Here is a 7949-nt window from a genome sequence, read left to right on the forward strand (position 1 = left end):
TGAGGGCTGAAGCGATTTTCGCTCGGAAAAGATTTACTTTGAAAAAATTTGAAAAACTAAGGTTGTCTCGATTACTTTCGGACTCAGATTCATAAGCATAGTTTGAAAGTAATCGAAAGCGTACGTTTCTTTCTCCTAACTGATCAGTTTTTGTAAGCTTCGATGTTCCCCTTTCACGGCAACTACGATTAATTTTGCAGTTTTTTTAATCAAACATTGGTCTAAAGGACATCTTTAACTATCAAGCGTGCGGCCCACGCGTATTGTCTCAAACGTTAGAGCACACTTGCTCTCATCTTAACTAACGACCGTCAGTAGAAATTGACTTTCATTGACAAATAATCTATTTGAGAGTAACTCACCAGAAGACTTTCAGTATCGCGCACGTGTTTCTTTCGGTAAACTGGATTTTATTGATATACTCCCGATTCCGTTTTACTTTTCGGAGCCTTGTAAACCAAATCCTTGCGCACAACACAGACAGTTTTTATCGAAAATCAGAGTCACTCGTACAAACAGGCAAACAAAGTAAATACGATGGCGATTGATTAGGTTGTGGTGTAGTTATTGAGAGGCGAGTGCGATGAATACTTTCCTCTATCACGCAACAACCAACACATGCCGCCATAAAGTAAACAAGTTCTTTATTGCACCGTAAGCCAAGCGGAAACCACCTTAGCAAAATATGCTGCAATCTAACAGAAATCGTTCTCAAACACTAAATTTGCATCACTAATAATATGCTCCATACCAATTCCTTTGATTTCGGTAATTTACAAGTACTGCATATAATTTTTAGTTTTCTTTTACTAGACAACGAAGGCCTGCATTCTCAGGTATTTGCATATAAACTCCGAGCCAGTCAGGCTGGTGATGATATTACAGAGCTCTTTTTAGAGTGAACCTTCAAGTTAGTGCACAGGCAAACTGTCATTCAGCGTGGAGATCTAAGACTCTGACGTCTCTGACCGGTAACTTCATTCGTTTTACCGTTTTAGTACTTAAACTTAGTCTCAATGAGGCTGCCACTCAGGACAGATAAGGAATTACAAGGCTGCCGATATCATAAGAGATCACTATTGACGACAAGCTCTTTTATATAACAAGCTCTAAGATCACACGGTCGACATCACTAAGTTTGTTGCCAGTTACGCTAAAGTTAGGCTGGGGAATTACTGATACCTTAAGAATTTAGATCCCCAGCTGAGGATCTACAAATCTGACAGTCCGAACGACGTAAGTAATTATTACAATAAACCATTGAATATTGCTACTACAAACTGTTAATGCCGTATATCATTGGAGACTTAATAACAAAATAACGTTTGTAACTACATGCATAAGCTGCAACAAATTACGTAAATGATACAACCACATGGATATTAATGACTAACACTGCTGAGCTACCGCTTACAACAAGCAAAGGCTGTTATACGGAGGCTGGCAAAAATTTGATTTAAAAGTGACTAAAAGGAAAAATTTGGTCAGGAAATCTAGCTTGTAACTAAAGAAACTCCTTACAGGAACTAAATAGGAAATAGACAACTCAATGTGTAAATGAACATGGGAAGAAAAAGACTCGCGAACTTAAATTTCAACCAGAAATGCGGTTTTTTCTGAGGCCAGGGTGACCTTCACTTGGAATTAGGAGCTTATGATCCCAATATTGCTACATTTGACGCCCATGGCCTGGTTCCTAAGTTCTGATGCGTCTCGAGCCGACAAAACATTGATTACGGCCTTCTCCACAAGCTCATTTGTCAGAAATAGCATTTCACTGTCTCCCTCGCTAAACATAAGTAACCTGCTAGTCACTAAGACAACGGTCAGGAATCAATGGCAAGTCATTCTGGTGTGAATCTAATAGAGTTCCATTCGTGGAAATTAGTAAACTATGTTGCTCAACTAAAATGATTGTTACAGGCTACTAGAAAGGATTCATCCAAGCAGGTTATACAATGTAACTATAATTAAAAGAGGAGCTAAAAAAATGAGATGCTCAACTATTCTTGACGGGAAAACTGAAGTAGTGTAATGGATTTAATTTTTTACAAAGGTAGAAACTGATATTTGTGGTAAAGCCAGTCAACATGAGTTACTCTAAAGTTCGTCTAAAAACCAATGGTGACTTAAAAGCATACGTCATTTATTTTGCGGCGGTGACTGCTTCTTCGAGTGTCACATTAAAGGTGTTGTTCCGTAATTGTATTTTCAGAGTCCAAATTCAGATGATTTCGAGTTTGAGTGAAGCTAATCCCAATGCATCCAGCAACTCTCCTGCACTCGCATCCATGTCGAGAAAATATCTCAAGGGCAAGCTTCTGTCGACGTGTCCTTCTGTCAGAAATGGCCTTTGTCCACGTACATCCATTGTAAGCTTTGGCGGTGTGACAGACTACTTGGAACTTTCAATCGCTTGTTTACACCACTCAGGGTAATCCCAAAACAACGCAAGGTAGATGTCTTTCCAGGTATTGAACCGGTGGGTACGATCAGGATGTGTGGCAGGTAATCAAGATCCATATGAAGCTGAAGAAGTCTTGCGTAGATCAAACACTGATGAAGGTATTTCCCAAAAGCGTTTTTGTTCTTCTCCCACGAGTTCAAGATGTCGAGAACCTTCCAATCAACGATGATATACCTTTCCCCTCCTTTATTATCTTTGTACTAGCCAATTGCGTCAGCTTCTTCGTGCCAGAAATAAACTTGCGGTGGTGCATCTGTTTCGTCAGAAGCGTAGCCATACAATGGATAATGGCCGTCAAGAAGATGTATACGGAAGGCCTTGAATATTTCCATTAAATTTCGTGCAACACTTGAAAAATAAAATACAAATTATTCGCTGTTAACTCGTCAATCAATCTTTACTGTACTCACTTTTGCTAAAAAAAAAATAACAACAATTAAAATATTAAAAGTAAAAATTAGAGTACTGGCTGCCTAGAATAACCATGGGGGTTAGCGGAACCAGGCAGCCGGTTGACAAAGCATGAAATAAAATTAAATTACAGGTCAGCATGAAAACTGAAGCACAAATGCAAGGGAAAAAAGGAAAAACGCTATTTCTACTTCATCAATCGATTTACAGAGGCTGTAAAGCCTTCTCCAACAAATTCTTGAATTCTCCTGTCGTTAGACCTCCCATAATGGTACGTAGATGAATTAGGACAAAATATAACGCCAAAAAAGAAGAAAAAAAGAGGAAAACGCTGTTCTGACAAGCTAAATTCATTGTAAATTTGACGAAGCTCAAAAATGACCGCCATCTTGTGGAAACTGGCTGCTTATCTTGATACAAGTAGTCAAAACAACTGTAACAAAAGATACGCAAAGAGAATGAATTTGAAACAGAACTCGAAAGCACCTGAGCAATTCTATTACAAAAATTATTCTCCTCTGGCTCAGTAAATATTGTTAAATAATCCCCTCGACTTCATCTCGCAGATTATTCAGGAAGTCAACTCAACAATGTTAAATATCAACAAGTGCTTAGTTAAGTGTGACTAGTGCTCAGTTAAGTGTGACTGCTTCGTTCCCCAACGCTTTTTCATTAGGCAGCCTCTTAGACGCCTCCCTCTACCGACTCTTAAGCAACATCCTCCAACGATTCTTAAATTTCTCCCTCTGTCAACTCTTGGATAGCCTCCTCGTTCGATTTACCACCAGTTTCCTCGTCCGAGCTGTCTTCGTTGAAACTGACTTCTATTACCCTCATGTTACAAGCAATCTTTGTATTAAAACCGCCTTTTTCTGGCAGCCATAGCAGAGGGTAGAGATGAAGACGCCTGACCAATTTCACGGTTAACTCAGCATTGATGGTGGGAATGCTTGTAAAACTATTGTTATTTTTGTATGCATCAAGCACCTCTCCAGCTAGTTCTCTTGCGGCGAGTTTTTCGAGAAGCGAGTATGCCCTCTGTTGTAACCTCTTCTCCTTTAATATTTCAACCTTTCTTTTTCCTCTTTTATCCCGCGCTTATTTGAGGCTTTCAGAAGTTCCTGGTGGAGCAATCCTCCACATCCCTCCAGACGATAAATATGACCGGTCCCTAACATTGATGGATGCAGGGGATCTGGTGATTGCAATATAGCTTTAAGGCCAAAGGAAACCTCCTACAATTCACTAAATGTCGAGAGCAACATCAGAAATGCAGGTTGGTTGTCATCATTACTCTTCGTCTAGCTAGTAATTGCTTAATGAATTGATTTCAAGTTAGTATTGTGAGTAGAAGTTTACGTTTTTTTATACTACCTCTTCTTATTCTGTTTGTGTCATTAGTTTGATAAGGCGTGAAAGGCTCAGGTTGATGTCCTCAATTAGTTAATTTTTATCGAAAACCACTGTGATTACAACTACGACCATCACCATTATTTTCATCTTTATGTTCCCCTTTTTGATTTTCATTTTGATTTCAATCTCCATTTTTATTTTCATCCACACTTTTAGTATCATTGCTATCAATAATTATTATTATTATTATTGTAATTAGTATTATTATCATTATTGTTATTATTTTTATTACTGTTATTATTACCATTGTTGTTATTATCATTATTGTTGTTATTGTTATCATTGTTAAAATATTAGTATATTGTTAGTATCATTATCATTATTGTTATTATTGTTATTATCATTATTGTTATTGTTATTATTAGTGACAAAGCAAGATATTATTGATGTCTGTGGTTCACTTTAAGTATGCACAGGCTTGACAAGAGGCGGCGAGGCAGCCACTCACGCCATGCACAACATATTTGAAGCCGATGAAACGGATGCTGTGCTAAGAGGAGTCTCTATGCTATTGGCCTCCAACCGTTAATTACACGCTTAAATTCCTCAAGCCTTACAAAGAAAATTTGGTATGCTGACGATGCAGCGGGCGCTGGTCCTCAGAGAGATCTGAGGAAGTGACAGGAAGTGCTCAATGAAATGGAACCTAGCTTAGGTTAATTATTATCCGAATGCTAAAAAATAGTGGCTACTCACTAAACAGGGGAAAGAGGATGCTGCAAGGGAAGTATTCGTTGATACTGCAATTAGCATATCCACGCAAGGCCAGAAGCATCTGGGCGCTGTCCTAGGCTCTAGAACCTACCTGGAGTAGTAAGTGAACGGAAAAGTGGAGGGAGGGATTGGTCGATAAAGTTGTCAAGCTAACAGAATTTGCTGCGACGTATCCACAGGCTTCATTCATGGCCTTCACATTTGGGTTGAAACATCGCTGGACTTACTATCGTAGAACAATATCCGATATTGAAGATCTTCTAGAGCCGCTAGAGCGTCCATAGGCCACGCTCTTATTCCTCCTATCATAGGGCACACCTGCAGGCCAGCTGAGTGTGTTTTGTTAGCATTACTCGTAAGGGTGGGTGGTCTCGGGATCACAAACTCATGTCATATTGCAGCCTCGGAATACGAAGCTTCAACTGCAATAACTGAACCACTAGTAACAGATAGTGGTGCAGACGCAGGAGCTCCCTGACGATCATGCAACTAGTGCACTACAGCAATGTAACCGTAGAGATAAGGATAAGCCTTCGAGAAGACCTAGAGGAAGTGAAGAATGCCCTTCCTGAACAAACCAAGAGAGCTGCCGACCTTGCTGCGGAGAAAGGGGCATCCAGTTAGCTTACAGTCATTCCAGTTAAAGATTTGGATTTTACTTTAAATAAAAGAGAATTCAAAGACGCCATTCATCTGAAATATGATATCTGCTTGTGCGTGTGGATATTTTTTTGATGTAGATCACGCCATGGTATACAGACATGGAGGCTTCATTATTCAAAGACATAATGAGCTGCTTGATTTAGATGCCGAAATGCTAAAGATGGTGTGCAATGATGTTCAAATTGAACCGGTACTTTAGGAGATAAACGGAGAAGTGCTGACACCTGGTACTAACAGAGCAGCAGATGTCCGGCTCGAAATTCATGCTTGTGGCTTCTGGGAGTGGCAAGGCTCTGCCTTTTTGATGTTAGGGTGTGTTACCCGAATTCACAGTCTTATAGAGGCTTCACCACAAAACAAATCTACCACCGGCATGAGAGTGAGAATAAGAGAATGAACGCCAACAGGGTGCTAGAAGTCGAACAAGGCTCCTGTAGACCATTGGTATTTACTACCACCGGAGGAATGACAGATGAATGCAAGAGGTATCGCAGTAGACTGGCTAAACTTTTATCAACCAAGAAGGGAGAGGATTACAGTACTACTATTTCATGAATTCGCACCAGTTTCATTCGCCCGTTTAATAGTCCTCACATTTAGGATTAGTAGGTGCTTTGGAGTCGGTAACGAAATAGCAAGATTTTAGGATAAGAACTTTTTATATTCTTTACATTACCATCACTACCTTTTTAATTATTTTTTTATTATCTTATCCTTCTGTCAAGTTCAAGAAATAAGCGTAATGAAGCTTATATCCGTTAGTTTTCTCTTAGATTTTTATTAGACATTTTAATGTATTTTTTGATTTTTTAACGATTTTATCATAATTTTTGTAAATAATGTTAATAATAATTATAGTGAATAAAGAATGTATTATTGTTATCATTATTGTTATTATTACTATTATAACTATTTTCATTATGATCATCTGATTATCATTATCATTTTAAGATATTTTCTTTATTTCAGTAACATCTAAAGACAGAGATTGTGTTCATTTTCAAAAATCAAAAGAAAGAGAGAGGGAGTACATATCCTATTTGCTAATTGAAAATGTTTTTCATAAAACCTAGTCTCATTTATTTTCGGTTAAAAATTTGGTAATTTCATTGACAAATACATGAAATATATAGTGATGGATTAAGCGAAGGAGGACTGCGGATGTGAGAGCGCGAGTAGGCTAGCTCGCTGAACAGGTTTTTAAAATGACGTACTCGATAAATGTGGTTTCTATGAACGTCTAGCTCCAAGTTGAAATCACCTTTTCAATTCACAGTGCCAGTGACCCAATCCCATTTTTCAAGATACAAAGAAAAAAATCATTCGTTTTGGGAACTACAGTGGTTCAGTTACGTAACAATCCCTACTTCTAAAGCCCTATGTTTTCCGAAATTAGCCCCTGCTAATTCGAATTAAACCTGGCTTCTCTTTCCCAGTCAGCAAACTATGCTGCGCCACCATACAAAAAAAATGTATCATGATCGTTCTCCCATCAAGCCATTCGGGTGTATAAGAATGGGAACTCACTGTCTTCCTATCGCTGAGTCATGTTTTTCCTTAGCAAATGTAGTGTTGCTCTTACGCACGATATATATTGACAAACCAGATGTATCTGAGTTTCGGGAACTTGGATAGCGGGTTTGAACTTTTTAAAAATTTACGACAAATGTATTTCTGTTCATATGTGTATGTTGCTGGCTTCTCCTCCATTAGTATAGTGAAAGTGAAATAACGGACAATTTAGGCTCATCTATGTACTATCCTGGGCTGGCTTAGCCTATCCAGGTCTATACTATTCTGTTTGGAGCATAAACTTATCCTTTGGAAGAAACAGATCGTATGCCAGTCTATGAAAGAGTCCAGACTCGATCCACGACTTCTTCAACTTTCGCTTTCGAAGATTTTTCCTCTTTTATTCTTTGCTTACAGGCATCGAGTTGGTTCCATATACTATCAGAGAGCGTACTCTCCGAAGGGTCATGAAGGGCTTGCTGAGGCTGATACATCGTTAAGGGATGAGTAATTTTTAGAACCTCTCTTCCTTCCTCGTAGTTGCGGAGCTCCAGCGTAGCTCCATAATTATACAAAATAGTAGTAACCCATCAAGCCGAAAAAATTTGGACATACGACCGTACGACCATACGACCGTACGACCGTACGACCGTTCGACGGTACAAGGTGCTACTTTTAACATGCGTGGTCAACTGTACCGCGGGCACACCAACGCCACGGCTTTGTTCAGTAGTCTAGTGGTCAGTGGACTGGGCTCCGAGTCGGACGA

General features: G+C 39.1%; 1 pseudogene; it reads left to right on the forward strand.

Annotated features, from left to right (window-relative positions):
- The first annotated feature begins 2090 nt into the window (after window positions 1–2090).
- LOC136282995 (uncharacterized) lies at window positions 2091–6268 on the forward strand (annotated as a pseudogene).
- Window positions 6269–7949: the final 1681 nt, after the last annotated feature.

The sequence above is a fragment of the Pocillopora verrucosa genome, chromosome 8 (genome assembly GCF_036669915.1).
Source record: "Pocillopora verrucosa isolate sample1 chromosome 8, ASM3666991v2, whole genome shotgun sequence".
Classification (NCBI taxonomy): Eukaryota; Metazoa; Cnidaria; class Anthozoa; order Scleractinia; family Pocilloporidae; genus Pocillopora; species Pocillopora verrucosa.